We start from the raw sequence: 20,326 nt of genomic DNA on the forward strand, positions 1-20,326 counted from the left end.
TAACAGGATTGCTGATTATGACATTTAACAACATGCAGAGTCCAAAATTCCTTAGCATTCCACTCAAGGCCTTTGGTAATCTGGCCCCATCCATCCTCTTTATCTATTACCAATTACTCCTGGTCCTGTCCACTTACTACAAAAATACCAATTTTGCTGTCCCATACTTGCCTTTCTCCATGCCTTTATTCATTGTATTCCCTTCTCCCGAAATAAAATCTCATTTCAGCGTCTCATCATACTCTTCTTTCAAAGGTTATCATTTTCAAATACTACCTCTTCCACAAAGTATTCCTCTTTCTCCCAAGCAGTAATAATCTCTTCTGAATTATAATAGCATAGCTATAACTATTTCACAAAACCTTGTTTTGTATATAATGTTTTCTTAGTTACATTATCTTAATATGTCTTCTCTCCCCTACTTGACTGAGTGAGTGTCCTGTGACCAGATCACACCTGCTAAAACCAAAATAAGCAGTAAGCCATAAAGCCCCAAACCAGAAGAGATTAGATACCAGGTTTAAAGAAAGAAAGAAGCAAAATCTTCCTACTCACCCCATGGGGGAAAGGGAAGCTTCCATTTCTATACCTACATTTTCATTCCTGTTTAATGGCTTTACTGGCAAAGTATTTTTTCAGGAATAACTTATTTGGACCCAGTAAAAGTCTTAAAATATCTTACTCAATTGTCATAGAAATCCTGAGTTAGGTATGTGATACCAAGCCCATTATAAAGCTGAGAAAATCAAATCCCAAATGATTAAATAACTCACTACAAGATCATTCATTACAGTACGAACACAGAAAAGCTGGTGCTAGAGTCCAAGCTTTGTGATACTGGCGTACTGCTTTTGTCTCACTATTCCACCCTGCCTCTGGATTATCACTAGCAAAATTAAAACACAAAACTTAGAGTAAGGACGGTCAGCTGAAGGAGCAAAGATACGGTGATAACCTTCCTCGTGGAGTCTAGTTCGAGGAGTCCACACTCAGTGCATCTATGACAAATCTGCTATTCTTTTCAACAGCAGCCTAGAAAATATGTGTTCCCAAGTCCACACTTGGCAATTCAAAATTCTTACACTAATTTAACCCATCTCTTCTACTGCTCTCCCAAACTTTCAGCTTCCAACTACGTTACTGCAATGCCACAGACAGCATGTTTATTAATATCCAATGCTGTGTGCTCAGACTATCACCTTCCTACCCACACCTGTCCCAATTTTTGTTTTGTTTTCTCCAGGCAAACTGACTTAATGACTCCAGCCCACAGATTTCAGCCTCCTATTCCCTATGAAATCACATTTCACATTTCATTATACATGCTCTTATTTCTCTGCGGAAGTCAATATAAAATATTGGTTAAAACCACAGACCCTGGAGCCAGATGCCCTTCTCTACCACTTATGTGTCCTTTGGGAGATTACTTAACTTCCCCAGGCCTCGGTTTCCCCACCAATAAAGAGAAAACTGTAGTACAGTCTGTACCTCACAGTAATATTATGATAAAATGAGTTAATACAAAAAAAGTGCTTTGACCAATGCACAACACATAGAGAATACTCCAATGTTAGCTATTACTGTCATTTCTTCCAGTATCATGGTTTTATCTCCTCAGAACTATTAACTATCCCACAATGTTAGACACATCGTTTTATTTGTAAGTTATATTTTAATGATATGCTAAGTCTTTCCAAAAAAAGTTCAATTTATTAGATATTCTCTAACTTATTTTATAATGCAAACAGTATATGCTAAAATTTTATTTCTAAAATATAGAAAACATAACAATGCTAATCATAGGGGATGTAGAGAGGTGAGTATCTGCTCCATCAAATCTGGAATCTGTACTGATCCAACTGTTCCATTTAATCAAACACCATGTAAACTATTAAGAGTTCCTTCTGACTTTAACAGCCTATTTCCCAGAGAAAGAGCAAGCTAAAAGATCTTAATAATCCACAGGGCCTGGAGATACAGCCTATTTTCTTTTTCTTTTTTAAGTTAAAAAAGGCTTTTCCTCTTAAGAGAAATCAATGAAAAGCCTCTTGAACACAGCAAGAAGATCAGGTTAATTTTAGCTACAACGTAAATCCCTACAGAATTTAGAATGCCAACAATAGTGTCAGTTTTCTCATTCACTGGATTTTTTCCTGTTTTTTCAGGACTACAGTAATCTGTGCAACATTACTAACTCTTCACCAGTATTACATTTTACGTAACATAATTAACAAATTATAAAGTCATTGTCTTATTACAGCTGCTATTATTAGTCCTGAAAAAAAATTCTAAACATGAACTTAATTATGACCAAGACGACCAATTTCACATTTCTAAAACCATGTTTTTTGAGTAGCTTGAAGATAACCAGGTTTTTAAGTAAAAAAGTAAAGGGAAAAAAAAAATCTACAACCAGATTAAAGGGTATGTTGTTCAAAGATGCTCAGCTTTCAACAACTCTAAAAGGATGGGAACAGTCACGGAAATAGTTATTGATCGGAGTTCACATTTTATACAGTCAGCAAACTATACTGATGCCAAGAAGCTAAGTAAAATAGAATATAAGTGAATTATTTTTCCTTACCTAGTGAAATGAAAAATAACTCACTTATATTAATTTTTAATTAAGCATTTTGAGATTATTGTATATTCACATGCAGTTGTAAGAAGCAATACCAAAATTTCTCCTGAACGCTTCCTTTATCCAGTGCCCCCCAATGCTAACTGCTTGCAAAACTATAGGACAGTATCACAACGAAGGTATTGATACTGATACATGATAATGTCTTGTTATCTCCCAGGATAGAGAACATTTCCATCATTACAAAGATCCCTCATGTTCCCCTTTTAAGAGCCATATTAACTTTCCTCACCTCCTCCCCATGTAAATTCCTGGCAACTACTAATCTGTTCTCAATGCCTATAATTAAGTCATTTCAAGAATGTTCTATAAAAGGAATCATACAGTATATAACTTTTGGGATTCACTCTTTCACTCCGTATAATTCTCTGGAGATTCATCCAGGCTATTATGAGTCCTTTTTACTAACCAACAGGTATTACACTGTATGGATATATTACAGTTTTAACCTTTCAATTGTTGAAGGACATCTGGGTTGTTTCCAATTTGGGGCTTTTATTAATGAAGATGCAACAAACACTGGTGGTACAGGTTTCTGTATGAATATACATTTTCATAGACGACAAATGCCCAGGAGCGTAGTTGCTGGGTTACACGGCAGTTGCTTGCTTAGATTTTTTTTAAGAACCCGCCCCTGTTTTCTATAGCGACTGTACCATTTTACAATCCCACTAGCAACACATTAATTGATCCAGTTTCGCCATGCCTTCTCCAGCATTTGATTGGAAAAACAGTTGCCACTGTTTTATTTCAGCTACCTAGACAGGTACGTAGTAACAACTGATGATAATTTTAATTTGCATTTCCCTAATGGGCCAGTAATATTGAACATCTTTTAGTATGCGGATTTGCCTTACATGCTTGTCTCTTCATGTCTTTTGGGCATTTTCTAATTGGACTACTTAGGTTTTAACTACTGAGCTTTGAGAAATCTTTACATATTTTAGATACTAGCACTTCATCAGATACAGGGTTTACAAATACTTTCTCCCACTTTAGCTTTTCTTTTCATCCTCTCAAAGGGCGTTTTTGCAGAGCACAAGTTTTTAATTTTGATAATCAATTTATCAACTTTTCCTCTTTTGGTTTCAGGTCTAAGTCTTAACTCAGTCCTAGATCGTGAAGATTGTCATATATATATTCATATGCATATAAAATTTTTTTGGCAAAGGTTTTATAGTTTTATAGCCTAACAAGTCTTAACTCAATCCAGATCATGAAGATTTTCATATATATATTTCATACACACACACACACACACACACACACACACATATATAAATATATATAAATTTTCTGGCAGACATTTTATAGTTTTATAGTTTTACATTCAAAGCCTGTGATTCATTTTGAGTCTATTTTTGTAGAAGGTGTGAGACTTAGGTCAAGGTACATTTTTTTGACTATGGTTATTCAATGACTCCACTACCGACGGTTGAAAGGATATATGAAATTTCAGCATATGAGACCTGCACATGTTTTCTAAGATTTAGAAATCTTACAGGTATTTTTTGAGTAATTATAAATGGTATTATATTTTCAATTTTGTTGCCCACAGGTTCATCACTAATATATAGAAATACAAATGATTTTTATATGTTTACCTTGTAATCCTGTGACCTTGCTAAACTTACTTATTAGTTCTAGACTTGCTGGGGTTTTTTGTTGGTGGCGTGTTTGTAGATTCCCTGGAATTTTATCTGCAAATAGGGACAGCTGTTTCTTTCTTTCTGATCTGCATGCCGTTTATTTCTTTTTCTTGCTTACTACACTGGCTAGACCTTCAACATAACACTGAATAAGAACGGTAAAAGCAGACATCCTTGCCTTGATCCCAATCTTAGTGGGAAAGTAATTCAATCTTTCATTATTCGGTATAATGTTAGGTGTAGGTTTCTGTAGATGTTCTTTATCATGTTGAGGAAATTCCCCCATTACTATTTTTCATAGAGTTCTTATCATTAATAGATATTAATTTGGGGGCTCAAGTTTGTCACAATTTGCAAAGAGAATTCATGAATAAGTATTGCTTTGAAATAGTTTTCATCTGTTTCTGTTAAGTATGAAGTTTGTGAATACAGAAAAATTACTCACTACATCAAATCTGAGTAAAAGTACATTCCTGTTTATTATACAACATATGCCTTACACAAAGCTTCAAGTCTTTATTTTTTCAGGAAGCAATCCAAAACAAGATCATTTGGGCAACATGTCAAACAGTCTGATACTTTGTGTTAAATCAATTCAACAAAACTTAAATACATTGTATATGTATATATGTAATAAGTACTCCTCTGCATTCCATGCTTTTAAAAGTTCACTTATTTTAATTTCAGAGAAAACTGTGATATGCTGCACTGTTTAGGACATGTGAAAACAATGCAATTTGACCCTGTCAATGAAAATATGAGAGATTTTCCTATCCTGGAATGTTTCTGCTGCTACCTTGAAAATCACAGCTTAGTTCAGTGAAAAAACAGCCATTTCCCACCAACTACCTCAAACAAAATCCTATCTCTAGTCACTACTCCTCTAATGTTTAAAAACTGTAGTGGCACTAACAAGGACCCACTGGTGAAACACTAATCAAACTTAAGTTTAATTTAAATGTACTACAGCATCAAAATTTAAAAGTCTAATTATTTCAAATCACAAGAGACTATTAAAGAGAAGATAAAGGAGAGAAGAATACACCCAAAGTATTAATAATTTTTATCCTAAGATTATATTCATTTTATTTGTTAATAATGGCAAGAAATAGAAAAAGCAGTTAAAACAGGTAAGCTGAAATAGTTAATATCCAAATGTTAAAAAAGCAGAAAAATAATTATGGTAATATTTTTTAAAGGTTTACTACTCACTAGTACCATTCATGAAAGAAGGCAAAAAACAATAATGCACTACAGGGCTATGGAAAAGTTGTAGGCTCTTGCCTTTATAGGACCAGTCCCCTCTGCATCCTCCTTTCAGTAAAGAGACTCCACCTGTGACATTAGTAGCCAGGCACACTTGCTTCCCAAATAACAGAGCATAATAAAATACTTTTTAAAGCAAGTGTACCAAAATTTGCAAACTGCTAGCACTGCTGGAGAAAACGTAATATCTATGTTAGTTATTTCTGCTTCAAAAATAAATGAAATAGGGAGGCCTAGCTGGCTCAGTCGGTACAGCGTGCGACTCTAGATCTCAGGGCTGTGAGTTCGAGCCCCATGTTGGGTGTGAGGAAGGAAAGAAGGGAGGGAGGGAGGCAGGCAGACACACACACACACACACGCACGTGCGCACTTGCGCGCCTGAGTGGCTCAGTCGGTTAAGCGTCTGCCTTCTACTCACGTCATGATCCCAGGATCTTGGGATCAAGCCCCACATTGGGCTCCCTGTTTCTCCCTCTCCCTCTGCCTGCCATTCCCCCTGCTTGTGCTCTGGCAAATAAATAAATAAAATCTTTTAAAAAGGGGGGGGGGAGGGAGGGAAGGGACTTACATCTGCTTAATCTAAGGGAAAATTAAAAAAGAATAAGAAAACAGAAATCAAATGCAAAACTAAAACTGACCAGAAGAGAAACAAAAATTAGAAGCTAATCTCATTTAAACACATTTAAAAAGAAAAAGTTAACACTAATAAAAAGGTTTTATCATCTATGACTTCATAGGACTTATTCTAGGAATGTAGGACTCTTCTTCCTTAATTACATTAGACATATTTGGGACGTGAATACACCAATATATTAAACTTGTGTTACAAACCCACTCAGGAAGATGGACAGTTCAAGATTCCTCAATTTCCAATACAGTAACAAGACAAGTAATGGGAATTTAAAAAACTGACTCATTTCTATATTTCAATGCTAAAATAAAGTTTTTTAAACTAACCTCTTTTTAAAATAATCAGAAGCCTTTTTTCAATGTAGTAAAAGTTTTATGGTCAGTGCTTTGTCTTAGAATCTAAAAATTTAAGACTTCAAACTTAAATAAGCACAAATATCAATTGAAAATAGGCCTACATTTTAATTCGTCATCTTAGAAATAACTTATTTTTCAATATTTCTACAAAAAAATTCTCCAGTAGTATATCTAAGTACCTGATCAAATCTAGTCAAGAGGATTCAGCGTCAATTAGAAATCTCAAAAAAAAAATTAAATTGCAAAATTTCTAATGCCTTATAACCAGATTCCCCAAAGGAAAGGAAAAGGCACAAAGAAATATGTAAACCACATGTCTACTCCTCAACAGAAGGAAATCGTCATGGGAATAGTGGGACTGACAACCAGAAAGTGCCTCTAAGTCCAAAGAGGAGATACAATTCACAAGGAAAATGATTACAAGGGTCTTATTTAAAAAAAAAAGAAAAAAAAAACCCTGTAATAGTGAACTCAAAGGAGAAGCTATTGAAAGATGATTACTTAAAGTAATTAGCAAATAGACACTACCATAGTTCAACTTCATTATTAAAAAGCTTGTATTAACTTTCTAGTCTTCCAACAACTTCTAAGACTTCACAGAACCAAAATAAGAATACTAAAGTGGAATCTTCCACATTCCATTTTTTTACAGAGATATGTAAATGACAAAACAAAGGAAGAGGAAGGAAATAAAGGAAGGGGAAGAGAAGGGAATAAAACCCTGTCTGTACCAACACCCCCATTTCTTTTTAAGTACAGGATGATTCCTAATCATTAAAGGGATAGCAAAAATAATTCGATTTAAGACTACTTCATCTGTCAATCTTCAACCCATCTGATCAAATTCACTTTTCACCACACTGAAAAGTATTTCAAAAATATAAAGCCGACAGAGGCACCTGGGTGGCTCAGTCAGTCAAACATCTGCCTTTGGCTCAGGTCATGATCCCAGGGTCCTTAGACGGAGCCCCACGTAGGGCTCCCCACTCAGTGGCAAGTCTGTTTGTCTCCCTCTCCCTTGGCCCTTCCCCTCAGGCTCCTGCTTGCTCTCTCTCAAGCACTCTCTGTCTCTCTCTCTCTCTCAAATAAATAAAATCTTAAAATATATATATATATGTATACACACACACACATATATCCCACAAAGTAAAAAAAATTTGGCAGAAATTTTTTTATATCCACATGTCTTACAGATATAAAAGACAAAAATCTACATGTCTTACAGAATATAAAAGTTGGTTAAAAAAAAATCAAAGGAATGTTAAAGTATGACTGGGAATGTAATAAGGTAGCACCATTCTATTTTTTTAATTAATTTACTCATAATTACAGATAAAACTCAGGACTTCCTAAGATGTCATCATCAATCATTTTGAAAACCTACCTTGTTTCAGATACATAACAATTATACATAAAATAAAGAGAAATTTAAAAGGCATGGCTAAAAAAATTTTTTTTTAATTAAAACAAAAGGCATGGCCACACCTAAAAAAAAAAAAATAAGAACGACAAACATCTCCACAAAACAGAAACATACAACAGTAAGAGGGGCTGAAGCTGTGAGCCTGCTGGGGTGCTTTTAGAAGGATACCAGTGGAGGCCTAGATTGCAGATCCTCTGAGAACAGGAATAAAAACAGCCTACCCAGGATGAGAGACTGGAGTCAAAAATCAGGCTGTAAAAGAAATGCTGCTAACAGATGCCCAGGGGTTAAGTAAGCAGTCTGTATGGGAAGTGTGGCTTCTGAGTACCCAGAAAGTGAGAATACACAACCTAACAACTAAGGCCTTAGCACCCTCATCCAGTTGCCTAGCCCACAGAACCAAGATATCATGGGGGGGGGGGGGGCGGCAGGTGCCCCAACCTGCCGATCTAAGATCTGGTTTTGTATGGGGGGCCCCAGCAGGGAGAGTCACTTAAGAACACCTGCAAAACCACCAGATAAGAAGAGAATGTGGGGGTGGGGGGACCTGACAGGTTGTACCATGACATGTGAAGTAAACTGATAAGAAAGACAATCTACAAATACAGCAACTAAAATATGATATCCCTCCAAACAAAACAGAATCAGAAAAGTCTGGAAAATGCCTGAAAATAGTATGTTTAATAGTTCCTAAAAGATAAACCTAAGAAAATTTATTAAATTTCTTTTATAAAAGAATAAAACTCATGAACAAGCAAAAGTGAAACAAAATTAGGTGGAAATGAGAAAATCAATTTAGAATGCAAGAAAATAAATATTTGAGATTTAAAATAGTAAAGCTGAAAATTCAATAGAAGGGATAAAGTATAAACTAGAAAAACTGAAAAGGAATCAAAGAACGAGAAGATAATAAGGAAGACTTTAACCAGGATGTGGCAGAGATAAAGAATTTTTTTTTTTTTTTTTTTTTTTTTACAAACTGTTTATTTTCCGTCAACCTTTTCCATTTCTATTTCCATTTTGTTTGCCTTTGTGGAAGACCAGCTTAAGACCACTCAGTGGTTGTTCCTACCCATTCAGTGGCCTGAGCAGTGGGAGCTGCAGACCAGTCTTCAGTGGCCAGCTGGGCGCTCCAGTCTTCAGTAGGGAACTGCTGAATAGGCACCGAGGGCACCTGCACGCCTTCAGACCAGTCTGCGACTTCAGACTGAGTAGCAATGAACTCAGGAGATGGAGCTGTCCATTCACCCTGAAATTCCTCCTTGGTCACAGCCTTTTCAGCAGCAGCCTGCTCTTCCTTTTCAATCTCTTCAGGATCTCTGTAGAAGTAGAGATCAGGCATGACGTCCCATGGGTGTTCTCGGGAAATGGTGCCATGCATGCGCAGAACTTCCCTGGCCAGCATCCACCACATCAGACCCACTGATTGCCATCCCTTGCAACAACAAGGGAGCTCAATGTCCACATAGCGCAGAGGAGAGTCTGTGTTACACAGAGCAATGGTAGGCAGGTTAACATAGGACACTTCTGTAAGAGGCTGGTGGTCAGCCCTGGGATCAGTAACCACCAGAGTCTCGGCTCCCGGAAGGCTGCCTGGATCTGGTTAGTGAAGGTTCCAGGAGTGAAGCAGCCGGCAATAGGAGTGGCTCCGGTAGCAGCAGCAAATTTCAGCACAGCTCGCTGGCCAGTATTCCTGGACGATATGACACTGACATCAGCTGAGTTTTCAATTGCAACAATGGCATGAGCTGCCAGCAGAAGCTTCTCCCAGGTTCTCTTCAGATTTATGATGTAGATACCATCACTTTTCCTTTTGTAGATGTACTGTTCCATTTGAAAGTCAAGGTTGGAGCCACCTAAATGGGTTCCTGCTGCAAGGAATTTGAGGACATCCTCCTCCTTCATTTGCAGGACATCAAGGGCTCCGGACATTGTGAAAGTTTCCCTTTAAGTTACGACGGGAACGCAAAACAACGCCGTATGGACACTTCCCCGGGTAGCTCAGAAAGCTAAAGAATTTTTAAAAATACAGACTATAAAGGACAGATAAGGAGTTTCCAAGATGTGTTTAAGAGCAGTTTCAGAACAAGCATAGAAGCAATGGCAAGAGATTAACCTTATATCAGAAAAGAGAAGGTTTACACTGAATCAACTAATACCCAGATAGATGAACAGTGTAAGAAATTTACACAAAGGGAACATTCTAACCTAATGTATCATCTAACTTTCAAGTGGCAAGGAAAAAAAAATACTAACAACTAATTTAACCTAATTTTTAAATTGTATTTTGAATGGTTTTTTTAATTTGTATAGTTCACACGCTACCCAAGAACACCACAGTGGTCTTCTGGGTGGTTCCACAGAGTAAAACCGAAACGGAGTGCCAATAAATAGGGTGCAATTAACAAAAAAGTCTGACTGGCCCAGTCTTCAGCTGCAACTCCATAGTCCTTGAAATTCAGTTTCTACACCCAGAGAAATGAAGCATGAGATGAGAATGCTTTTCTTTTTAAATCTGTGGTAATAAAACTTAGGATTGGGGTAGAAGAGTAATAGAACAGTAGATTATAGAACTGAGGTAACGTGATTCCCAACAAAGAAAAAAATTTCTTAAGTTAAATCACATATATAAACAAAAAGCAAAACTAGTGCTCTAACAAATTATTCAATCAAAAATACCTATTAATTTTTCCCTCTAAATTTAAAATAAGTAATCAGAGGGGCGCCTGGGTGGCTCAGTCATTAAAGCGTCTACCTTCGGCTCAGGTCATGATCCCAGGGTCCTGGGATCCAGCCCCGCATCGGGCTCCCTGCTCGGTGGGAGGCCTGCTTCTCCCTCTCACACTCCCCTTGCTTGTGTTCCCTCTCTTGCTGTCTCTCTCTCTGTCAAATAAACAAATAAAATCTGTAAAAAAAATAAAATAAAATAAGTAATCAGAAAATAATGCTGGCTATAGAAGCTACACTTAAACTCTCAAGTTCTAAGTCTCATTTTGGCAGTTCTAGTATCTATACGGCTAAAGAACTGACGGTTTTTAGGTTTTGTTTTTTAAGATTTGCTTATTTTAGAGGGGAGTGGAGGGGCAGAGGGAGAGCGAATCCTCAAGCAGACTCCCCACTGAGCACTGAGCCTGAGGAGGTGTTCCATCTCAGGACCCTGAGATCAGGACCTAAGCCTAAACCAAGAGTCGGGACTCTCAACTGACTGCGCCAGCCAGGCGCCTTGATGGTTTTATCTGGACTGGTCAAGATATACATACAACTGGTTCAAGTTTTAGGTGTTGTGGCAGGAATGCTAGATTAATAAAAGCACATAAATTTTTGTTTATGCAGACCTGGCTTCAAACAGCTATCTTAATCATTTATTTCGATGGGAACATGTATCTTTAGAAATATTTCAAAGGTACATAATAGTTTAAAAAATAACCATACAAACCTGAAACACAACCTGTAGATAGAACATCAGTCAGTATCCCTGCAAGAAAAAGTATATTCTTTGCTGGTGATAAGCAGCACATTGACTCTACTTTAGTCCAATCTCCACCCAGGTGATCCATAAATTCACACTGAGCTCTAGGGGATGACAAGACAGCCAAAGACATGCAGCCTAACTGGAAAAGGGAACTGTGTACGTAGTGGAGGGCCTGGCCTCATGAACTAGAAGCTCAGGCAGCATCCATCTGACAGGAGAGAGACACACCACGTGCTTTTTCAGTTATCTGTAAATGTCAGTAGGCCTTTGGCTGGCTGCCATAAGAAACTCTTATCTCTGTTCTCTGCTTTATCTCTTTGTCCATTCTTCAGTCATTTAGCACAACCATTACTCTATTTTCATCAGTAAGATGTTCTTCTGCGACAAAAATGGGAGCTCCAACTGCTTCAAAAGCAGTTATTCACCAGCGGCTAGCTAAAATCATAAAAATTAGGAAGCAATATTTATGATTTTTTTAATCAAAGGAACATAACTTTTCAAATTAGCATTTACCATCCAGCAATCCATCCTCTTTTATAAAAAGCAAAAAAACAAAAAATTAACATGTTCACATAAATGCAATTGCTTTGATAGAAAATTTTTACATAAGAGAACACTTACTTAGAAAATGCCTATGAAATCACATACTCATTAAAAATGAGAAATACCATCAATGGTGTTTTGTTTTGTTTTGTTTGACAGAGACAGACACTGTAAGAGAGGGAACATAAGCAGGGGGAGCGGGAGAGGGAGAAGCAGGCTTCCGGTGAAGCAGGGATCCCAACGTAGGGCTCGATCCCAGGACTCTGGGATCATGACCTGAGCCGAAGGCAGACACTTAACGACTGAGCCACCCAGGCGCTCCACCATCAATAGTGTTTATTTCAGTATGGCAGATAACCAAAACATGAGTTGTTAAGGGTTACTTTTCTTCCACACACCAACAATCCAGTAACGTTTTAATGAATGTTAAAAAAAAAAAAAAAGTACTAAAGAAGAAGTGAAATGTAAAAAAAATAAAATAAAATAAATTTTTTAAAGATTTCATCTTTTTTTCTACTTAGGTACGAAATGTACTGTCAATCTTCTACCACAGCCTGGCCTCAATCTGTCCTTTCCTCCCTCCTGACATAAAATTCTATGTTCAAGTAACCCAAGAGTATTCAACATATCCTGTGCATGTCATATACTCAAAAACAAAAATAATTTCTCTTATGTTATGCTGTCTGCTTTGCATAGCTTTTCCTTCCTCCCCTCCTAGTGAAATCCTAGTCTTCTTTAAAGGCAGTAGGTCCCGCCTACTTTTGCAAAGTTACCATCAACAACCAAACAGAACAAACTGCTTTCAACTCCTATGACACCATGTAGAAGTTTGGGCCTGCCTCTGCACATTGAGATTTGTCTGACAACCTTACTCATGGAGTTGAGGGCACAGAGTGTTTCAACTGGAAAACATCCTGAATATTAGTTATCGTTGCCGTAACTTGATAGTTAACCTCTTTCTTGTGTCAGTCATCGTGCTTCCAATACTTCCTCTAGACTAAGAGCTCCTTAAAGGCAGGGCCTCAAGAAATGCCTCTTACAATCAGAGCTCTTACCACTTACAGCTCACAGCTCTCCACATAATAAGCATGCAAAAACTGTCTGATGAATACTAAAAACTGAATGCATGAACATGCTTTAAGAAAATTAGTATTAGTAAAATGAATTACAGCTATCGCTTTGGATAAAGACACAGATTTTAAAGAACATAAGATATTAAGAGTACAATTACACAATGTTAGTGTCCCCTACTACCTCCCTTTAGGTCCTGATTCTCACCCTCCCTGCCCCTAGGAAGCACCAAAATTTAAGTATCTACAGCTTGATACACTGACTTGGACCTGTAAAGTAGATGGGTTACTGTCTGATCCATTCAGAGAAGAAGTCATCTTCTACTGCCTGCTATTCTTCTTCTCTGCTCTGAGCATCCCAAACCATCCATCTCCAGGACTCGCTTCCCTCTCCAGTCCCCTCTGTCCTCTCATCTCTTCCCTCTTCTCTCCTGTATCAGCTTTTACATGGGAGGGCTGACCCATTTTATACAACATTAGCCACGAAAACGGGTTTTATCCTCTAAGTAAAGCAAATGCTGATTTTTTTTTTTTAAGATTTTATTTATTCGACAGAGAGTGAGAGAGCACAAGCAGGGGGAGTGGCAGAGGGAATGGCAGAGGGAGAAGCAGGCTTCCCGCTGAGCAGGGAGCTCAGGACCCTGGGATCATGACCTGAGCCTAGGGCAGATGCCTAACGACTGAGCCACCCAGGAGCCCCGCAAATGTTGATTTTTAATAGAGTTCACAAACATAATCTCAGCCATTTCTACCTAAGAAAGTTGAGAAAAGACTACTTTACATAAAAGTGGTACAGGTTTCATGCCCTTTATGTCAAACAGTTTCCTCTAACAATATCCTCATCTACAGAACACACTAAGTCCTTACTTAGAAGTACTAAATTTTAAACTGTGCTGCCCTTGAGGCTTACAGAAGCTGATCCTCTCACTTGTAAACATTATCTATCAAAAAATACTTTCATCAAATGCCTAAATTTCTACTTTCAGTAAGCGTGTAAAAGCATTAGCACTGATTGCCCTAAAGCACTTAGAGGGAAATAGCTCCCATTTGGCTTAACAGTCACGAAATTTTAAGACTGGAACTTCATACTTATTGACCACTATTTTTTTTTTTTCATTCAAACCTATAACAGGAAAATCCTGTTGGTCCAGTATCAAATCCTACCCTTGTCCACATCCTCCAAAATAAGGAAATACATCTGCCCTAACATCATACTTCAACGTTGAAGAAGCTTATCACCTAAAACAAGTATCTTTATATATTAAAGGGCATATTAGAAAGAGGCATCAATTAGAAGAGGAAATTATTTTCCTGAGAAAGTTCAAGGCTATATGAGCATTTTCCATCCCAGATTGTGTCTTCTAGGTAATATTTAAATCAGCAGAAAGCAAAAATACTTTGTTATGGCTCAAATAAAAGAGAAAAAAACATTCTGAACCATATGTGATTAAATGCATTTACCAACATAAGATTTGTTTGATAAAGTGACCCAATCCTTTGCCTTTTTTAAGTGTCTCATTTCCTTCTGAGACCAGGAAAAAAACCAATGGCCGCCACATGGAAGCCATTCAACATTTCCAAAGCACTTTTGTACTTCTGACAATGTTAACAATTTAATATATTTTAGCCACCTTTCTCATCACACATTGATTGTATAAATGATGCTAACCCAAGACATCAGTTATATTCACAATAAATTATCACACTTATTAGTAAAACACCATTTGGAGTTCAGATAATTTAAAACATGAAGAGAACAGGTAAAGAAAAATAATCTTGCTTATCAGGTCTAAATTGTAAAACTCTTGGGAATTCATTCAACTAGTAATTGTTCAGCTACTGCTGAATTATTTAGCAGGTATGGTATTAGTGCTAAGTGTATGTATGGAGACTGTCCTCAACAAGCCAACAGCCCACTGGGAAGGAAAGAAACACAGCAAGCAAACAGTTCTGGTAGGTAAAACCTATGATAACGCAACTGATACTTATTAAGCACACTTCAAACATAGTACCCTCACCGAATCTCAATTTTCTATCAATGAATTTGAATTGGTTTAATGATTAAAGATAACTGATAAAATGAGCACTAGTTGGCAAGTTTTTTAAATAAAGGGCTGGAGGTAGAGAATATATTAAAAGTTCTTGTCACATAATAGATATGACAGCTACTGTTGTTATAATTTCAAGGGGTGGGCTGGCACATAAATGGACATGCCCTCTGAGTTTAAAATAGAAATCCAATTTGAAGAGAGGAGGTTACAAAAGAAGTACAGCCATCCTCAAGATTCTCTAGTAAATACACATGCTAGCCTTGAAACCGCTAGCAAGACTCCACACTGCAAGAGAACCAACCATGCAAAGACTACTAGGTCAACTAAACAAAACAGTGCACACCCACTGGCTTGATAAACAAGCCCCCCCCCCCAGGCTTGTCACAGGAGAGCGTCTGCCTCTACCTAAGTCTCCATGTTCTCTAAAGTACTTCATCCCAAACTGATTTAGGTTAAAATTATCATTTAGAAACATCATACACAAAAATCAGTAAGGAAAGAACCTCTACATGACAAAATCTAATAAGCATATTTTCAGCATTTTTTTTAATTTTAATGCCATTTATCTATCCTATAAACTGGTCATCAAATGTATCCAAATTAATTGGGCTGGAATAGTAAATCAAGAAACCCTGAAATGGATGTTTCCCTCCCTGAAAAAACTATTAGGGAAGAGGAAAAAGAATAAAAATAGACAATACAACAGAGAAATAAAAATGATACATATGCAGATCAACATCATGAAATACTTTACTTTTTAAATAGTGACTCAAATATTCTATAAATCTAAAATCTGTGCATAGGGGCACCTGGGTGGCTCAGTTGGTTAAGCAACTGCCTTTGGTTCAGGTCATGATCCCAGTCCTGGGATCGAGGCCGACACAGGGCTTCTTCCTCCGCGGGGAGCCTGCTTCTCCCTCTCCCTCTGCCTGCCACTCCCGCTGCTTGTGCTCTCTCTCTCTCATTATCCATCTGTGTCAAATAAATTAAAATCTTAAATAAATAAATAAATAAATAAATATAAAAAATCAAATCAAATCTGTGCATAAAGAAGGTAATTTTGGTTCATGGTCACCAGCATTATTAACATACTTAGGAACACATGTGAAGCACAAAACATCATCCCGGGTAATGGACTTCAGGGGGTCTGCCCCCAGAGAGCTCCATCTCCCTGCAAGTGTACACAGTGTTTCAGGAACATGTGCACAGGTGCTTTCTCTAGGGAGACCATCCAAAGCTTTCTGCTAAAGAAGTTAAGAACCACTCACTTCAGATTAAGTTTCTAACATTCCTAATGTTACCTTTCCTTGAAAATGAACAATACAACAAGAAAATAAGTTATCAGAATTATGTTAATAAGGTTAAAACAAATCATCAAAACTCCGTGGAAATGTTTTTACAGCATAAAAGAAATAAGGTTTATTCTATCTGTAGGCTGTAAATTTGAAAATTTTAAGTTTTAGGGAACTAAACTAGCTTTACAAAACAGATGTTATTGCCTGTGCCATTTAATCAATTCAAGTCACATTCCTAGAAGACAATATAGCCATCTGATGAGTTCAGCGTCAATGGAATGAGCCAAATCCACACAACAGCATTTTACAAAAATAATCAGTGGTTTAAAGCAGGGCATGTGCAAAATTCCTGAAATAACACATACATAATTCACTGCCAAACTCAGATCAATTCAAAATCTGCAGAGGCAAGAAGCATTATTATGGCTCTGAAATCCATATTCAGTAAGGCTGTGTTCAAAAAGTTTCATTTCAATCTCAAGAAAATAAATGAGTAGAGAAGCTCAATAATGATTTTGGCAGATATCAGTTCCTTCGTTCAAAGCAGAATATTTTTACACAGCTTAAGACTTCTTAAAAGATAAAGAAAAACACCAATTTACAGGCCCTAAGTCTTGAATTTAAGGATGAGATGCCCTCTACTTGAGAAATACAACACTGTATCTTCTCAAATATTGTAGCTAGAGGTAAAAGAGCACAATGGAAAAGGGAAAAAGCACAGCTTTATTAGAGATCTGGATCTGGATCTGCCACTAACTGGATGACTCTGAGCAAGTTACTTCACCTCTCTGTGCCTTGGTTTACTCATTTCTAAACAGCCCAAGGCCATGATGGACAAGGAACCCCTAGATTTCCCCAAAACCCACCAACCCTGACCACCCACATCTCCTGGGGTCTTCTTCGTAACAAGCATCTTTCCACAGATTCACTCACGTCCTCCTCAATAAGGCAATTTTAGGGCTTAAGAAAAATTCAAGTTCCTTCTCACAAAAGGCTTGGGAGTAAATGAAAAGCCAGAAGATTTCTTCAAAGTATAGTATACCTCGTTTCTTCAAAGTACATAACATCTTGCAAAAGGATGAAAGAAAGAGAAACTACAAAGTTTTACAGAAGCACTGCTGTCCTTGCGAGGACCTACTACTAAGCACCTGGAAACCAGAGCAGTGGGCTTTGCTAAAACTTCAAACTTATTTCATGACTGTTTTCCACAGAAATCTACAGAGGCCTTTAGTCTGGGTTTACTCACCTGCCAAAAGAGGGTGGGGGTGGGGGACTGGGGAGGGCTGGACTAAAATCAGTGGCTCCAAACCACATTCCACTGAACTCTTAGGCTCGGCGACAGTGCCTCACAGGTGTCAGGACAAACGTCTTCACACCATCTTTAAGCAGAAAGAGCAGTTTTATTGTTTTATGTTTGCTTTGGTTTTCCATGTCAGTTAAACCACATGTTCAAAAAAAGAGACAACAGGCCTAAAATGGAGTCACTTGTGTTGAGCCCAAATCAGCAAACCGAGGCTTAGTACCTATTTCAGCCTCTCCCAGGAATGTAATCCTAACCAGTCAGTCTGGGATTACCGGTTGCCATAAATGAGGTATTCTGCCCGGCAGACCCCTGCCATCCACCAGAGCAAGGTGACCTAGTCTGAAACAATCAGCTCTCTGCTAGAATCTCACCTCCGGCTATAAAGTCTTCCATTCTGTACGGCTCTTCCAAGCTCCTTTCTATCTGCTAGATGGGATGCTACCCGAATTCATGACTCACTGAAAAAGCCAATGAGATCTTTTAAAATTTACTCAGCTGAAGTCTGTTTTTTAACACGTTACGGGTTCATGTAAGATTTGGTTTTGCAAGTAGGTTCTGCTTATGTTTGCAAATGATGTGCAAAATAAATAGTCCTTAAAGTTCTAACATCCTGTAAGATTACGACTGTCGTTTGAAATGGAATTTAACAGTAAAGTGAAATTTGTTTTACAGAAACTTGCTTTGCAGTAGATAAACTAATAGGCTACATCTATTTAATACTGCAAGAGATATGTGGTATTACTATTCATCATGGTGTAGTGCTACCTGTAAAAGTTAACTAAAAGCTTCAACATAATTCAAAGAGTGCGTAAAATAAAAAGGAATTTCTTTGTGAAATGTTAAGACTTTTATTAAAACTCATTAATTCTTTCAATCAGAACAGAGTAAAATGAGTTAAAAATGCCAAAGACTTAAAAGCCTGGCATTATAACGAGTAGGACCACACTAAACTGCAAATCCTTATAGCATAGGAATCTCCAAAACAACACAAACAAGGATGGGTGGATGGATGATTAAATGGTAAGTCCCAATAACCACAGAATAAAGACGTTTAGCATTATGGTGCATAACATTTAACACCAAACTTTGAAAGAAACTTTGTAACTTGAAAATTATAGACATATTGAAGTATTTGACAACAAAAGATAAAAGGGAGGTGAGGAGGAAAAAGACAAAATCTTAGGAACACAATTTAATTTTATTCCACCAAAAGAATTCCTAATTGACAGAATTCATTCAACAAAGCATAAAATAAACACTGTAAATTTCAAAAATTCCTCTGTATCAAGAATTTTCAATCATACAGCTGAAGGATTAAATATACACAACCACAGTTTTCAAATGCAGTACTAAGATTTATCTACATATACTCAAAGACGAAAGGTCAGAAATTCACTCTACTTTTTTTTTTTTTAAGGATCTTATTTATTTATTTGACAGAGAGAGACACAGCGAGAGAGGGAACACAAGCAGGGGGAGTGGAAGAGGGAGAAGCAGGCCTCCTGAGGAGCAGGGAGCCCGATGCGGGGCTCGATCCCAGGACCCTGGAATCATGACCTGAGCCAAAGGCAGACGCTTAACGACTGAGCCACCCAGGCACCCAGAAATTCACTCTACTTTTAAAGGTGTATAAGAAAACCTAATAAGCCTTTAGCCCTTCCTTAATAATAGGCCCAAACAATCATGCTCACATTCTTACTTCTATGGAAGAAAATTAAATTCACGTTGTTAATGTCCTAATGGTGGTATATGATGGAAGTAGAAAACATGGATAACAGAAGGTTTATACCAACACATGACAACACGTATAATTGTTTACAAACCGATGAAATTTCAAAGTAAGAAAAAGATATAGGAACCCAAAGGAACCAAACATATGTTTCCATATAAGCAGGATGTCAGATAATTACACCACTACATTTATCCCCAGAATTAAATGCCCACTGTGAACAAAGGTTAACATCTAAAATGGTATCCTCATTAAGTTCTAAAAGGAAATCATACTAGAAAACTGACAAGAAAGTCAGATATGGAAATACATGCTATTTAATTTCTCTATGCCTCTTTTAAGAACTTTATTTAATATGGTTAGAATCCTAACATCCCTACAACCCTATTATTGGTAAAGTTAGTATTAATTTACAAATAAATTGCTTTAAATTTTTTCAAAGAAAACTGACAGATGAAAGGAAGAATACAGAGAAGATCTTTGGTAGTGATCGATTTGAAGTTTTTAGTTTCAACTATTCAAGATGTAAAGAAAGGGCCACTGCAATGTAGTAAGTACAATTTTGCAGAGGCCAGAATGTGAGCTGCTGGTGCACAGGCTGGTAAAAGGGAGCAGTCATTTCACTTGCAAATGAGCCCCACAGGTGGGTTTGCAATTTTTTCATTGTTGTTTATTTTTCTCTACTTGTTGCCAGAGAAACACAGTAACTTTCCTGAAGCTATTGTTGCAAGCGTTCTTCTTTTATAAGAAATGGACATAAAAATAAAAAGCAGCCAACTGTTGACAGTGAAGAGGCTTAAGGAATGACTAGTGTTAGCCAAAAGGACAAGGGAGGAAAGTCACTGGGGATCACTCAGACTTATAAATGGAACCAGTGACCATATGCTTAGTCAGAAA

General features: G+C 37.3%; 1 protein-coding gene and 1 pseudogene across 3 annotated transcripts in view; both read right to left on the reverse strand.

Moving 5' to 3' along the window:
- MED13L (mediator complex subunit 13L) overlaps nt 1-20,326 on the reverse strand; it is a 301,840-nt gene that overhangs the window by 214,595 nt on the left and 66,919 nt on the right. The gene's annotated exons all lie outside the window — the stretch shown is intronic.
- On the reverse strand, nt 8,947-10,283 carry LOC113912725 (annotated as a pseudogene).

The sequence above is a fragment of the Zalophus californianus genome, chromosome 14 (genome assembly GCF_009762305.2).
Source record: "Zalophus californianus isolate mZalCal1 chromosome 14, mZalCal1.pri.v2, whole genome shotgun sequence".
NCBI classification, from domain to species: domain Eukaryota; kingdom Metazoa; phylum Chordata; class Mammalia; order Carnivora; family Otariidae; genus Zalophus; species Zalophus californianus.